This window comes from Schistocerca gregaria, chromosome 11, assembly GCF_023897955.1.
Source record: "Schistocerca gregaria isolate iqSchGreg1 chromosome 11, iqSchGreg1.2, whole genome shotgun sequence".
Taxonomy (NCBI): domain Eukaryota; kingdom Metazoa; phylum Arthropoda; class Insecta; order Orthoptera; family Acrididae; genus Schistocerca; species Schistocerca gregaria.
This window is the reverse complement of record NC_064930.1, coordinates 82,977,408-82,992,648: the sequence shown is the minus strand read 5'-3', so window position 1 is coordinate 82,992,648 and position 15,241 is coordinate 82,977,408. Positions and strand designations below refer to the sequence as shown.

The following is a 15,241-nucleotide window of genomic DNA, read 5'->3' as shown; positions in this document are numbered from 1 at the left end:
CCAAGCATGTGTGTCAATTTGTAGGGGAAGGCGGGGAGGTGGGGTAAGGCGGGGAAGGGCTATAAGCTCCAGTTAGAGTGCTGCTATCTGTGGATAGCTACGTCAACATTATCAATACACAGGTCCCAGTGTGTTGACATTGCTGAACCTTAGTTTCGCGGCGGTTTCTGTGAGCTTTGCAAGGTACGTACAATTGTTATACTGATTTGCAATGTTTTACGCCTTTCGAGATCCTAAAACATGTGTTTCGTGAACATTTGTCCAGACTGTATATATAGCACTGAATACTACGTCTTATTAACAGCAAAGTGCTGTGTCAGTAGTCAGTGTTCATTACATAGTGTTCATGTAGGCGTAACATAACCTGACAGAATGGTAGGGGAAGGCGGGGTGGGGCAGGATGGGGAACTCCTCCGTTCTTGCCCCTACTATTTGTCCAACCATTACGTTCTTATCGTCTCATGTGTTTACCTCGCTGCGTGTTTTGAACACGTACATTGGAGTGTAGCCATGTATGGAAGTGAAACATGGATGAGAAATAGTTTGGACAAGAAGAGAATAGAAGCTTTCGAAATGTGGTGCTACAGAAGAATGCTGAAGATTAGATGGGTAGATCAAATAACTAATGAGGAGGTATTGAATAGAATAGGGTAGAAGAGGAGTTTGTGGCACAACTTGACCAGAAGAAGGGACCGGTTGGTAGGACATTTTTTGAGGCGTCAAGGGATCACAAATTTAGCATTGGAGGGCAGCGTGGAGGGTAAAAATCGTAGAGGGAGACCAAGAGATGAATACAGTAAGCAGATTCAGAAGGATGTAGGTTGCAGCAGGTACTGGCAGATGAAGAAGCTTGCACAGGCTAGAGTAGCATGGAGAGCAGCATCAAACCGGTATCAGGACTGAAGACCACAACAACAACAACAACAACAACACATTATACGTTGAATACAATTGTAAATATAATGGTATTCGTTATTCCAACGTTTCCTAATTAATTACAAAGCATGCCTTAGGCTATATGGTGAATAAAAATACACAAAATCTGCAAAGTCTGTATTCTTGCCAAGCATTAACGACTGACTATTGGAAATATCGTATTTACTGTATAATACAGATTAGCAGGAATGATCTGACTCAATAGTACGTTCCACGTGTTTTATTTCAGATGGTTCGCAAGTATCGGCGACAAACGTGTAGGCAAGATTGGTCACTGGAGTCAATGTAGGGTGCTGTGGATGCTGTTACGGAGGGTCATATGGCGTCTTTCAGGGCTGCTCGACAGTTCAACGTGCCACAGAAATCTGTGTTTCAGCGCCGGGGTGCCCCCGACACTCGTGCAGGGGCAGAAAGTGGTGATGACGAGGCTGTCCACACTTGTGTACAGTGTGAAAGTAAGAGGCCTAAATAAAACGGAATACCTGATTCTACAATTCGCATAACCATGTTTCGAAACCTTATCGTCACCTGATTTCGTCATTCCAGTCCTTATTTAAGCTTTAGAGATGAATTCATGCTATTCCCCATCTTACCCGGCATATAGGGCAAGACGGGGAATTGGCAATTTGTTTCAAATCGACATATTTCTAACTAAATGTAACAAGTTTGCAGGTTTCTTTGCATGCTATTGCCATTCAATGGTGAAATAAACAAATGATAATAAAACCTACTTGAATTTGTTTATTTTTGTCCCTTTTGTAAGGGTTTAAAGTTAGCTTCCATATCTTGCCCACCGCCTTCCCCTACCTCTCTATCTACATTATTCCGTGATTTCTTCAGTTTTCAAATTTATACTGACTTTTTGATCACCCGGTACATGCGTGTTCAAATACAGACATATGTAAGCAGGGAGATTGCGGCGCTACAGTCGACGACACTTATACAGGGTGAAACTTCCTGGCAGATTAAAACTGTGTGCCCGACCGAGACTCGAACTCGGGACCTTTGCCTTTCGCGGGCAAGTGCTCTACCAAATCTGCCAGGAAGTTTCATATCAGCGCACACTCCGCTGCAGAGTGAAAATCTCATTCTGGAAACATCCCCCAGGCTGTGGCTAAGCCATGTCTCCGCAATATCCTTTCTTTCAGGAGTGCTAGTTTTGCATGTTTCGCAGAAGAGCTTCTGTAAAGTTTGGAAGGTAGGAGACGGATACTGGCAGAAGTAAAACTTGTGAGTACTGGTCGTGAGTCGTGCTTCGGTAGCTCAGTTGGTAGAGCACTTGCCCGCGAAAGGCAAAGGTCCCGAGTTCGAGTCTCGGTCGGGCACACAGTTTTAATCTGCCAGGAAGTTTCATATCAGCGCACACTCCGCTGCAGAGTGAAAATCTCATTCTGGAAACATCCCCCAGGCTGTGGCTAAGCCATGTCTCCGCAATATCCTTTCTTTCAGGAGCGCTAGTTCTGCATGGTTCACAGGAGAGCTTCTGTAAAGTTTGGAAGGTAGGAGACGAGGTACTGGCAGAAGTAAAGCTGTGAGTACCGGGCGTGAGTCGTGCTTCGGTAGCTCAGTTGGTAGAGCACTTGCCCGCGAAAGGCAAAGGTCCCGAGTTCGAGTCTCGGTCGGGCAAACAGTTTTAATCTGCCAGGAAGTTTCATATCAGCTCACACTCCGCTGCAGAGTGAAAATCTCATTCTTATACCGTGTGTCACAAAAAGGTACGGTCAAACTTTCAGGAAACATTCCTCACACACAAAGAATGAAAATATGTTATGTGGACATGTGTCCGGAAACGGTTACTTTCCATGTTAGAGCTCATTTTATTACTTCTCTTCAAATCATATTAATCATGGAATGGAAACACACAGCAACAGAAGGTACCAACGTGACATCAAACACTTTCTTACAGGAAACGTTCAAAATGTCCTCCGTTAGCGACAATACATGTATCCACCCTCTGTCGCACGGAATCCCCGATGCGCTGATGCAGCCCTGGAGAATGGCGTATTGTATCACAGCCGTCCACAATACGAGCACGAAGAGTCTCTACATTTGGTACCGGGGTTGCGTAGAAGAGAGCTTTCAAATGCCCCCATATGTGAAAGTCAAGAGGGTTGAGGTCAGGAGAGCGTGGAGGCCACGGAATTGGTCCGCCTCTACCAATCCGTCGGTCACCGAATCTGTTGTTGAGAAGCGTACGAACACTTCGACTGAAATGTGCAGGAGCTCCATCGTGCATGAACCACATGTTGTGTCGTACTTGTAAAGGCACATGTTCTAGCAGCACAAGTAGAGTATCGCATATGAAATCGTGATAACGTGCTCCATTGAGCGTAGGTGGAAGTACGTGGGGCCCAATCGAGACATCACCAACAATGCCTGCCCAAACGTCCACAGAAAATCTGTGTTGATGACGTGATTGCACAATTATGTGCGGATTCTCGTCAGTCCACACATGTTGATTGTGAAACTTTACAACTTGATCATCAGAATCGAGGAAGGACAGTACATACTGACGAAACTAAAATGAGCTCTAACATGGAAAGTAAGCGTTTCCGGACACGTGTCCACATAACGTATGTTTTTTCTTTGTGTGTGAGGAATGTTTCTGAAAGTTTGGCCGTACCTTTTTGTAACACCCTGTATAACACAAAAACTGTCTGGCGCAGTTGTTAGATCGGTTACCTCTGTCACAATAGCAGGACATCAACAAGTGAGTTTGAAGTGGTGTTACAGTCGGCGTTAGGGACATAGCACCTCCGAGGTAGCGATGACGTGGGAATTTTCCCGTACAACTATTTTACGAGTGTACCGTGAATATCAGGAACACAGCAAAACATGAAATCTCCGACATCACTGCGGCCGGGGAAAGACCCAGCAAGATCGGGACCAACGACGAATGAAATCGTTCAACGTGACACAAGTGCAACCCTGCTGCACATTTCGATTCTGGGCCGTCAACAAAAGCCAGCGTGCGAACGACATCATCGATATGGGCTTCCAGAGCCACCGGATATCTGGTGTAGCCTCGATGACTGCACGACACAAAGCTTTATGCCCCGCCTGCGCCGTCAACACCGACATTGGACTGTCCACATGGTTCAAGTGGCTCTGAGCACTATGGGACAACTGCTGAGGCCATCAGTCCCCTAGAACTTAGAACTACTTAAACCTAACTAACCTAAGGACATCACACACATCCATGCCCGAGGCAGGATTCCAACCTGCGACCGTAGCAGTCGCGCGGCTCCAGACTGTAGCGCCTAGAACCGCTCGGCAACTCCGGCCAGCCATTGGACTGTTGATGACTGGTAACATGTTGCCTGTTCAGACGAGTCTCGTTTCAAACTTTATCGAGCGGATGGACTCGTACGGATATGTAGACAACATGATGAATCCATGCACCCTGCATGTCAACACTGGACTGTTCAAGCTGGTGGAGGCTCTGTAATGGTGTGGGGTGTGTGCAGTTGGAATTACACGAGACCCGTGATACGACTAGATACAACTCTGACAGGTGACACGTAAGTAAGCATCCTGTCAGATCGCCAGCATGCATTCAATCCACTGTGCATTCTGACGGACTTGACAGAACCTCTGCCGCGAACCTGGCAGTCCTAGCACTCCTGAAAGAAAGGATATTGCGGATATGTTTCGAGAACGGGGCGTGAGTCGTGCCTGGGGTAGGTCAGTTGGTAGAGCACTTGCCCGCGAAAGGCAAAGGTCCCGAGTTCGAGTCTCGGTCGGGCATACAGTTTTAATCTGTCAGCAAGTTTCATTTCGCTGTATGTTTGAATGTCGAAATTTGTGGTAAAGTCTTATGGGACCAAACTGCTGAAGTCATCGGTCTCCACGCTTACACAGTACTTAAACTAACTTACGCTAAGGACAATACACACACCCATGCCCTAAAGGACTCGAACCTCCGACGGGGGCAGCCGCGTGGGCCATGACAAGGCGCTACAGACCGCTCGGCTAGCCCGCGCTGCTTGAATGTCGACAATTGCAACGCCTATGACAGTGGTAGCGACTTTCCCATCGCAAAGCTTGATTGCGTGCAATGAGATTTGCCTTCTTAACATTCACAACATGAGTAGGCACGACTCTAAATAAAGTGTATAATAATCAAAATATCCACGGGTGTACTGCCGGTCTATAGTGTCCAACGGGCACAATATTTCGGCGATCAAACATGTCGCCATCATCAGGTGAACTGACGGACTGAGCTCCTGTGAACGTGCCGGCACGGAGATCCGTACGCTATGGCTGCTCAGGGGGAACTGGGTTCGGTCGCGGCGGCGGCCGATTTAAATACCCTCCGCCCGCGGCGCGCTCCCTCCGCCGTCCGCGCCCCGCGCCACGGTCGCGCGGTGGAACAGATTGCGACGGCGTCTGAGATGACGTCGGTGTGATGGCTCTGTCCGCCGTGGTCGTCACAACTATGCGTTTGCTCGATTTACTCTTGATTAACCCAATCGCTGGTTCCCAAGCCTTGCTAAGATTATAGCCACAGTCACGGTTTATGAGGTCGTCATTGGTGCGAATTTCGATGGCCTCTCTAACAACGCTGTCCCAGTATCTCGACGTCTGTACCAGAATCCTCGTGCGTTCATACTCCATAGCGTGATTTTCCGACAGACAATGTTCAGCGATCGCCGACTTGCTCGGATACATCAGTCGAGTGTGCCTCTGGTGTTCACGGCAACGATCCTCGACGGTACGCATCGTCTGACCAATATACGACTTGCCACATTCACACGGAATCTGGTACACGCTGGCCTTCCTCAAACCGAGGTCATCTTTGGAGCTCCCCACCAGTGCACGAGTTTTATTCGGAGGACAAAACACAGTTCCCACCCGGTGTTTCTTCAGAATGCGGGCGATTTTCCCCGAGAGTGCGCCTGTGTATGGAATAAACGCAGTGCCTTTCTCCTCCCTCGTGATTTCATCCATCTCCACAGGTTGTGCTGTAGTGGTTGGGTGGAGAGCACGTTGAACTGCCACTTTGAGTACCCATTTTTTCGAAATATAGTTCTCAGATGTTCCAATTCCTGGGGTAGACTCTCTGTGTCAGAGATAGTGCGCGCCCTATGTACTAGAGTTTTAAGTACCCCATTCCTCTGTGAAGGGTGGTGGCAGCTGTCTGCGTGCAAATACAGATCAGTGTGTGTTGTCTTTCGATACACCCCAAGACCTAGGGTGCCGTCAGCCCTTCTCCTGACCAAGACGTCAAGGAAAGGTAATTTACCCTCCGTTTCAGTGTCCATAGTGAATTTGATGTTGGGGTGTATGGAGTTTAGATGTGTAAGGAAGTCAAGGAGTTTATCCATACCATGTGGCCAGATGACGAACGTGTCGTCCACCTAACGGAAAAAGCAAGTAGGTTTCCATTCGGATGACGACAGGGCTTCCTCCTCGAAGTTCTCAATGTACAAATTCGCCACCACCGGTGAGAGTGGGCTACCCATGGCGACTCCCTCCGTTTGTTCGTAGTATTCTCCGTTAAAAAGAAAATACGTGGAAGTCAAGACATGCCTAAAAAGTTCAGTGGTATTCTCGTCAAACCTCTGACCAATCAACTCTAGCGACTCTCGCAGGGGTACCCTCGTAAACAAGGAAACGACGTCAAAACTCACCATGATATCTGACTCATCCAACCTGAAGCTGTCAAGGCGTTTAACAAAATCCACGGAATTACGGATTTGATGAGGGCATTTACCCACATAAGGACTTAATATTCCCGTCAGGTATTTGGCCAACAAATATGTAGGTGCCCTGATGTTGCTGACAATGGGGCGTAATGGTACCCCCTCTTTGTGAACCTTCGGGAGTCCATATAGTCTAGGCGGTACCGGACCTTGGGGTAACAATTTCTTAGCGTCACCCTCCGGTAAATCTGCGTCCTTGAGAAGAACCCTCGTCTTGTTCTCCACCTTCTTTGTAGGGTCAACGCTGATCTTCCGGTAGGAATCGTCATTTAGCAGGCTCTGCATCTTATCAGTGTAGTCCTTACGGGAGACAACAACTGTAGCATTGCCTTTGTCAGCCGGTAAGACACCTTTACGGGGAGGAGATGTATCGCAGTTGTTAGAGAGGCCATCGAAATTCGCACCAATGACGACCTCATAAACCGTGACTGTGGCTATAATCTTAGCAAGGCTTGGGAACCAGCGATTGGGTTAATCAAGAGTAAATCGAGCAAACGCATAGTTGTGACGACCACGGCGGACAGAGCCATCACACCGACGTCATCTCAGACGCCGTCGCAATCTGTTCCACCGCGCTACCGTGGCGCGGGGCGCGGACGGCGGAGGGAGCGCGCCGCGGGCGGAGGGTATTTAAATCGGCCGCCGCCACGACCGAACCCAGTTCCCCCTGAGCAGCCATAGCGTACGGATCTCCGTGCCGGCACGTTCACAGGAGCTCAGTCCGTCAGTTCACCTGATGATGGCGACATGTTTGATCGCCGAAATATTGTGCCCGTTGGACACTATAGACCGGCAGTACACCCGTGGATATTTGGATTATCAAATACGCCGGGAGAAACTCAAGAAACACATCAAAGTGTATAATGGTCAACTTTCACGACCTAACGTCGTTACTAAAACAAACTCTGTCCGTTTGCTGTTGCCTGTCCAGACCGTTCATGATATTTAAGCTGTTTCTTGCTGATGTAGTTGATATCCATTTCACAGCGAGTTTAATTTGCATTCTCTTTTTAACACTCGTCAACAAACTGTTTATAAAAAGCTGTGACTTTGTAAAGCCATCGCTAAAGTTCCGCCGCCTAGTCTACCTAGGTCTGAATATGGCTCCGCCCCTCCCTTGAGTATGGCTGCATCACCTGTAGCCTGACCCTCCGCCCCCCCCCCCCCCCCCCCCCAAACCCTCCACTGCCGCCTGTTCGCCTGTTGCCTTCCCACGCTAGCGAGAGAGCAGAGACCGCTTTCTCGCCTCAGCAGGCCGTGACGTCATCTCGGTGGTTCCCCCCTCGGCATCCATTCCGGTCGGTGTTTGCTCTCGAGATGGGTCGGCGCTCTCTGAGAAGATTGTCTCCGCGAACAGGGGGCTTACCTTCAGAGTAGGGTAGGGACACAGGGATGGTTGCACGTGGAGAGCGGGAGGGGGGGGGGGAGGGGGGAGGGAGAGACAGAGAAAGTGTACACAGAAAGAGCCTTCTTCACGGATGTACCACACGATTCCCGCCTGTCCGCTGTCTGCAGCTGATACTCGTAGCTACCCGACTTCCTACTGTGCAAAGCCACTGTGGAGTACACAGCAGAGGGTGCTTCCCATTTCAACGCATATTAGGCTCGATCATTGTTACTTCCAACACTACCCTGGTCTTGCAGTTTCAGCTGAAAGACCACACAGGAATGCAAGCTTATAAGCTGACAGCAATCGCTTTAACTTGCAAGCCATCCACTTCTCTACATGGCCTGTCTCTCCTAAATAAAATCTGAGAGTGACTGTTATTGCTAGCCTGAATTCGGGATGATCACTATTACCAGAACCTAATACAAAAATGGAGTGTTGAGAAAAATTAATAAAATTTTGGCCCTGTCGTTACTGAACTCAATTATTCAATTGATATTAAAATGTGGGAATTCCTGCAGCTGTATTTAAGGTGTCGCTTTTATTTTGGCAACTAGTTTCAACGTTGTAACAAAGTCATCTTCAGGCCCGACATTTGTTTACGTCAATACTAGAAGTCTGTGGTGAGATATGGGTCCGTGTGGAAGGTGGGTAGTTACTATTGTCATCTTCAGGCTCAGCACTTGTTGATGCCAACTGCATGCAGCTGATACGAGAAGTCAGTGATGACATATGGACATGCTCTCTGTGGAAGGTGGGCAGTTACTACATCACCAAGTGTTGGGCCTGAATATAACGTTGTTACAACGTTGGAACTAGTTCTCAAAATAAAATCGACACCTTAAATACAGCTGGGCAACGGCCTTGCCGCAGTAGATGCACCAGTCCCTTCAGATCATCGAAGTTAGGCTCTGCCGGGCGTGGCCGGTACTTGGATGGGTGACCATCTGTGTTGCCATGTGCTGATGCCATTTTTCGGGGTGCACTCAGCCTCGTGCTGCCAATTGAGGAGCTACTCGACCGAATAGCGGCGGCTCCGGTCACAAAAAACCATCATAACGACCGGGAAAGCGGTGTGCTAACCACACGCCCCTCCTATCTGCATCCCCACCTGAGGATGACACGGCGTTCGGATGGTCCCGATGAGCCACTTGTGGCCTGAAGAACGGAGAGCTTTTTAATACAGCATGAGGAATTTCTTCATTTTTAATATAAATTTATAGAATATGATGTCCCACTATCATCCATTTCAACTATGGATGTATGAAGATCAATTATTCAAGGTGATTAATATACGAACATTGGATCAAACTTTTATAAATATGGCAACAGCATATTAATCATGAAATAAAACACACAACACAAGTTAAGCGGGATGACAGTAAATCATGAACTGCTTGCAACACTAATAGAAACAACAAATAATAACCACCTCACTGGGTGGCGTTTTGGTGGCACAGCCTAAAATTTATCAGTGCAGTCTACACTGAAACGCCAAAGAAACTGGTATAGGCACGTGTATTTAAATACAAATATATGTAAACAGGCAGAATAAGGTGCTGCGGTTGGCAATGCATGGCAGGAAGTCGGCGCTCCAAAACACCCCAGCGCTGTTCTATAGGATTCAGGTCAGGACTCTGCGCAGGCCAGTCCATTACAGGGATGTTATTGTCGTGCAACCATTCCCCCACAGGCTGTGCATTATCAACAGGTGCTCAGTTGTTTAGAAAGATGCAGTCGCCATCCCTGAAATGCTCTTCAACAGTGAGAAGCAAGAAGGTGCTTAAAACATCAACGTAGGCTTGTGTTGTGATAGTGCCGCGCAAAACAACAAGGGGTGCAAGCCCCCTTCATGAAAATCACGACCACACCATAACACCACCACCTCCGAGTTTTACTAATGCCACTACACACGCTGGTAGATGACTTTCACCTGGCATTCACCATACCCACACCCTGCCACCGGATGGCCATGTTGTGTACCGTGATTCGTCACTCCACACAACGTTTTTCCACTGTTAAATGGTCCAATGTTTACACTCCTTACACCAAGCGATTCATCGCTTCGCATTTCCCGCTTGACCGTGACATTTGAATTTCCTTACCTCCCGCCCAACTGTCATAGTACTTGCACTGGATCCTGATGGAGTTTGGAATTCCTGTGTGATGGCCTGGGTAGATGTCTACCTATTACCCATAACGAGCCTCTTCAAACGGCGGCAGTCTCTGTCAGTCAACAGACGAGGGCGGCCTGTATGCTTTTGTGCTGTACGTGTCCCTTCAAGTTTCCACTTCACTATCACATCTGAAACAGTGGACCTAGGGACGTTTAGGAGTGTAGAAATCTCGCGTGCTGACGTGTGACACAAGTGATACCCAGTCACCTGACCGCGTTCGAAGTCCGTGAGTTCCGCGGAGCGCCCCATTCTGCTCTCTGACGATGTCTAATGACTGCTGAGGTCGCTGATATGGAGTCCCTGGCAGTTGGTGGCAGCACAATGCACCTGCTATGGAGAACGTATGTTTTTGGAAGTGTCCGGATTCTCTTGATCACATAGTGTATGTGGGAGGAACTAATATACACTCCTGGAAATGGAAAAAAGAACACATTGACACCGGTGTGTCAGACCCACCATACTTGCTCCGGACACTGCGAGAGGGCTGTACAAGCAATGATCACACGCACGGCACAAGGGACACACCAGGAACCGCGGTGTTGGCCGCAGCATTTGTGCACCGCCGCCGTCAGTGTCAGCCAGTTTGCCGTGGCATACGGAGCTCCATCGCAGTCTTTAACACTGGTAGCATGCCGCGACAGCATGGACGTGAACCGTATGTGCAGTTGACGGACTTTGAGCGAGGGCGTATAGTGGGCATGCGGGAGGCCGGGTGGACGTACCGCCGAATTGCTCAACACGTGGGGCGTGAGGTCTCCACAGTACATCGATGTTGTCGCCAGTGGTCGGCGGAAGGTGCACGTGCCCGTCGACCTGGGACCGGACCGCAGCGACGCACGGATGCACGCCAAGACCGTAGGATCCTACGCAGTGCCGTAGGGGACCGCACCGCCACTTCCCAGCAAATTAGGGACACTGTTGCTCCTGGGGTATCGGCGAGGACCATTCGCAACCGTCTCCATGAAGCTGGGCTACGGTCCCGCACACCGTTAGGCCGTCTTCCGGTCACGCCCCAACATCGTGCAGCCCGCCTCCAGTGGTGTCGCGACAGGCGTGAATGGAGGGACGAATGGAGACCTGTCGTCTTCAGCGATGAGAGTCGCTTCTGCCTTGGTGCCAATGATGGTCGTATGCGTGTTTAGCGCCGTGCAGGTGAGCGCCACAATCAGGACTGCATACGACCGAGGCACACAGGGCCAACACCCGGCATCATGGTGTGGGGAGCGATCTCCTACACTGGCCGTACACCTCTGGTGATCGTCGAGGGGACACTGAATAGTGCACGGTACATCCAAACCGTCATCGAACCCATCGTTCTACCATTCCTAGACCGGCAAGGTAACTTGCTGTTCCAACAGGACAATGCACGTCCGCATGTATCCCGTGCCACCCAACGTGCTCTAGAAGGTGTAAGTCAACTACCCTGGCCAGCAAGATCTCCGGATCTGTCCCCCATTGAGCATGTTTGGGACTGGATGAAGCGTCGTCTCACGCGGTCTGCACGTCAAGCACGAACGCTGGTCCAACTGAGGCGCCAGGTGGAAATGGTATGGCAAGCCGTTCCACAGGACTACATCCAGCATCTCTACAATCGTCTCCATGGGAGAATAGCAGCCTGCATTGCTGCGAAAGGTGGATATACACTGTACTAGTGCCGACATTGTGCATGCTCTGTTGCCTGTGTCTATGTGCCTGTGGTTCTGTCAGTGTGATCATGTGATGTATCTGACCCCAGGAATGTGTCAATAAAGTTTCCCCTTCCCCTGACAATTAATTCACGGTGTTCTTATTTCAATTTCCAGGAGTGTACTTTCCGACTCTTCTTGTACCCATAAGCTCAGGAATCTTCAGCAGCAAAGTTCTCCGTGTCGCAATACGTCTCTCTTGTAGAGTCCATGCGGTATACGGCGGCTGATTCTCTGTGACGAGTTTTCGTTCAAAGCGCTGGGTGACTTCATTCTTTTGTCCGGAAGGGGAGGCGAAAAAGTGTTTGTCACCTTTAGGCCAGTCAGCGATGACACAATCGAGACACAAGCCCTGCAGTCCTTTTCAGACGATTTTAGAGAAACTACTTTGTAAAGAAAAAAAGAAAAAAATATGATCTGCCCATCATTTCGTTAATGGTTATAGTTATTGTGATGTTCACAAGGACGTAAGACACTGAGCGTAATTCGAAAATGTTTGCAATGGAAAATAGGGATTGTAAAAGGTGTACAACTTTGCTTCCGCAGTTTTTTCCCCAACATTTAAGGCTTTAATGAAACAAATTGGTTCGAATCCTGCCTCGGGCATGGATGTGTGTGATGTCCTTAGGTTAGTTAGGTTTAAGTAGTTCTAAGTTCTAGGGGACTGATAACCACAGATGTTAAGTCCCATAGTGCTCAGAGCCATTTGAACCATTTTGAAACAAATTGGTTACACATGTATCATCCAAAGTATTTTCCGTCACTGGCCACTACTTTCTCCCATCTTTCGGGTAGTGTACGAATCCCGCGTCGAAAAAATTATTCATCGTTTGAAGCGACCTACGAATCGATCCAATTTGTGACTTCTTCATGAGATCGGAGGTGTCGGTCAGCCATGCCAGGCGCCAGTCATCTAAACAGGTGATAGTCAGAGGGAGCAATGTCTGGAGAACACGGCGGGTGGGGTAGGACTTCCCATTTTAACGTTTACAAGCACGTTTTGACCTCTTTTGCAACATAGGGTCGAGCGTTGTCATGCTGCAAAATCACTTTATCGTGCCTCTCGCTGTATTCCGGCCGTTTGTCTCTCATGCTCTGCTCAAACGCATTAATTGCGTTCGATAACGAGCTGTAATTGTTTCACTCGATTTTAACACTTCATAGTACACGGCGCCGAGCTGGTCCCATCAAATGCAGAGCATGATCTTGGAGCCGAGAATATTCGGTTTGGCAGTCGACGTGGAAACGTTTTTTTTTTTGCGTTTAGTGAACCAATTATTCGTCCCCGGTCACAATGCGATGCAGAAATCCCTTCCGTTTTTGGCTGTGAAGCAACTGTTCACAAACACAAAAACGCCGTTCAACGTTTCTTGGTTTCCCAAGTTCCTTCTTTCTGAATCATGCTCATAACCTTGAGACGTTTTTTAATGGCTTGCTGAGTCACTCCCACTAATCGTGCCAATTCTTCTCGAGTTTGACGCGAGTCTTCTCTCAGCAATGTCTCCAATTCTGCGTCTTCGAAAACATTCTCTCTTCCACCAATATGCCGGTCTACGACGTTAAAACTACCGTTCTTGAAGCGTTGAAACCACGTTATTTCACTAAAAGCGTCCTTACCATACGTGCTTGAGAGCATTCGATGAGACTCAGCCGCTGTTTTCTTCATATTGAAACAAAACAGTAACCTCCCGCAAACGACGAGAATTAGGCTCGTAAACTGACATTTTCAATCAAGAACAACTTTATGGTGCAGACACAAATCGACTGATGTTTGAATGAGGTTATGTTGACCGAGATCGAAGATACCTGGCTTACGTCTGCAATCTGTTTCTTTCGACCGCTACCTACCGTTGTCGCCACCTATCGGCAAACGGCGGAAGAAAAATTGTACACCTTGTATGATTTTGCGTTTGGCGCAATACGTTGCTGCAATGGAATTTTTTACTTGGGCACAGGGCTCTCTCTCGAAAAAATTGATCTGGCTCAGAACACTCATTTGTGATCGCATCACGTCAGAGATAATGCCAGAGCGAAATATAAACATGAAAAGAGGAATGTGGCTTTTGGAACAACATAAGTGGAGACAGTACACGGTTATTTTGTTCCAAGCTACTGACCACCTCATTTACACACTTAATAAACTACTGATTCAGAATTATGTGGCAGTTTTTTCTTTTTTTTAGGAGGGGGAAGAGGGGGGAGGGTCTGCAGGACATATTAGTGAGGTGGAGGGTGTGTAAATTCCACTGTTGTTGTTGTTGTTGTTGTTGTTGTTGTTGTTGCGGTCTTCAGTCCTGAGACTGGTTTGATGCAGCTCTCCATGCTACTCTATCCTGTGCAAGCTTCATCTCCCAGTACCCACTGCAACCTACATCCTTCTGAATCTGCTTAGTGTATTCATCTCTTGGTTTTTACCCTCCACGCTGCCCTCCAATGCTAAATTTGTGATCCCTTGATGCCTCAGAACATGTCCTACCAACCGATCCCTTCTTCTTGTCAAGCTGTCCCACAAGTATCTCTTCTCCCCAATTCTATTCAACACCTCCTCATTAGTTATGTTATCTACCCATCTAATCTTCAGCATTCATCTGTAACACCACATTTCGAAAGCTTCTTTTCTCTCCCTGTCCAAACTTCTTATTGTCCATGTTTCACTTCCATACATGGATACACTCCAAACAAATACTTTGAGAAACGACTTCCTGACACTTAAATCAATACTCGATGTTAACAAATTTCTCTTCTTCAGAAACGCTTTCCTTACCAATGCCAGTCTACATATTGTATCCTCTCTACTTCGACCATCATCAGTTATTTTACTTCCTAAATAGCAAAACTCCTTTACTACACTACTGGAAATGGAAAAAAGAACACATTGACACCGTTGTGTCAGACCCACCATACTTGCTCCGGACACTGCGAGAGGGCTGTACAAGCAATGATCACACGCCAGGCACAGCGGACACACCAGGAACCGCGGTGTTGGCCGTCGAATGGCGCTAGCTGCGCAGCATTTGTGCACCGCCGCCGTCAGTGTCAGCCAGTTTGCCGTGGCATGCGGAGCTCCATCGCAGTCTTTAACACTGGTAGCATGCCGCGACAGCATGGACGTGAACCGTATGTGCAGTTGACGGACTTTGAGCGAGGGCGTATAGTGGGCATGCGGGAGGCCGGGTGGTCGTACCGCCGAATTGCTCAACACGTGGGGCCTGAGGTCACCACAGTACATCGATGTTGTCGCCAGTGGTCGGCGGAAGGTGCACGTGCCCGTCGACCTGGGACCGGACCGCAGCGACGCACGGACGCATGCCGCAGTGCCGTAGGGGACCGCACCACCACTTCCCAGCAAAT

The 15,241-nt window shown here is 48.5% G+C and overlaps 1 protein-coding gene and 1 non-coding gene across 2 annotated transcripts in view; one reads left to right on the top strand and one right to left on the bottom strand.

The window, feature by feature from the left end:
• Positions 1 to 15,241, bottom strand: part of LOC126295328 (adenylate cyclase type 6) — a 2,630,635-nt gene that overhangs the window by 2,097,864 nt on the left and 517,530 nt on the right. The gene's annotated exons all lie outside the window — the stretch shown is intronic.
• On the top strand, positions 2,489 to 2,563 carry Trnas-cga (transfer RNA serine (anticodon CGA)). The gene has a single exon. It is a non-coding gene; the product is annotated as a tRNA-Ser (tRNA).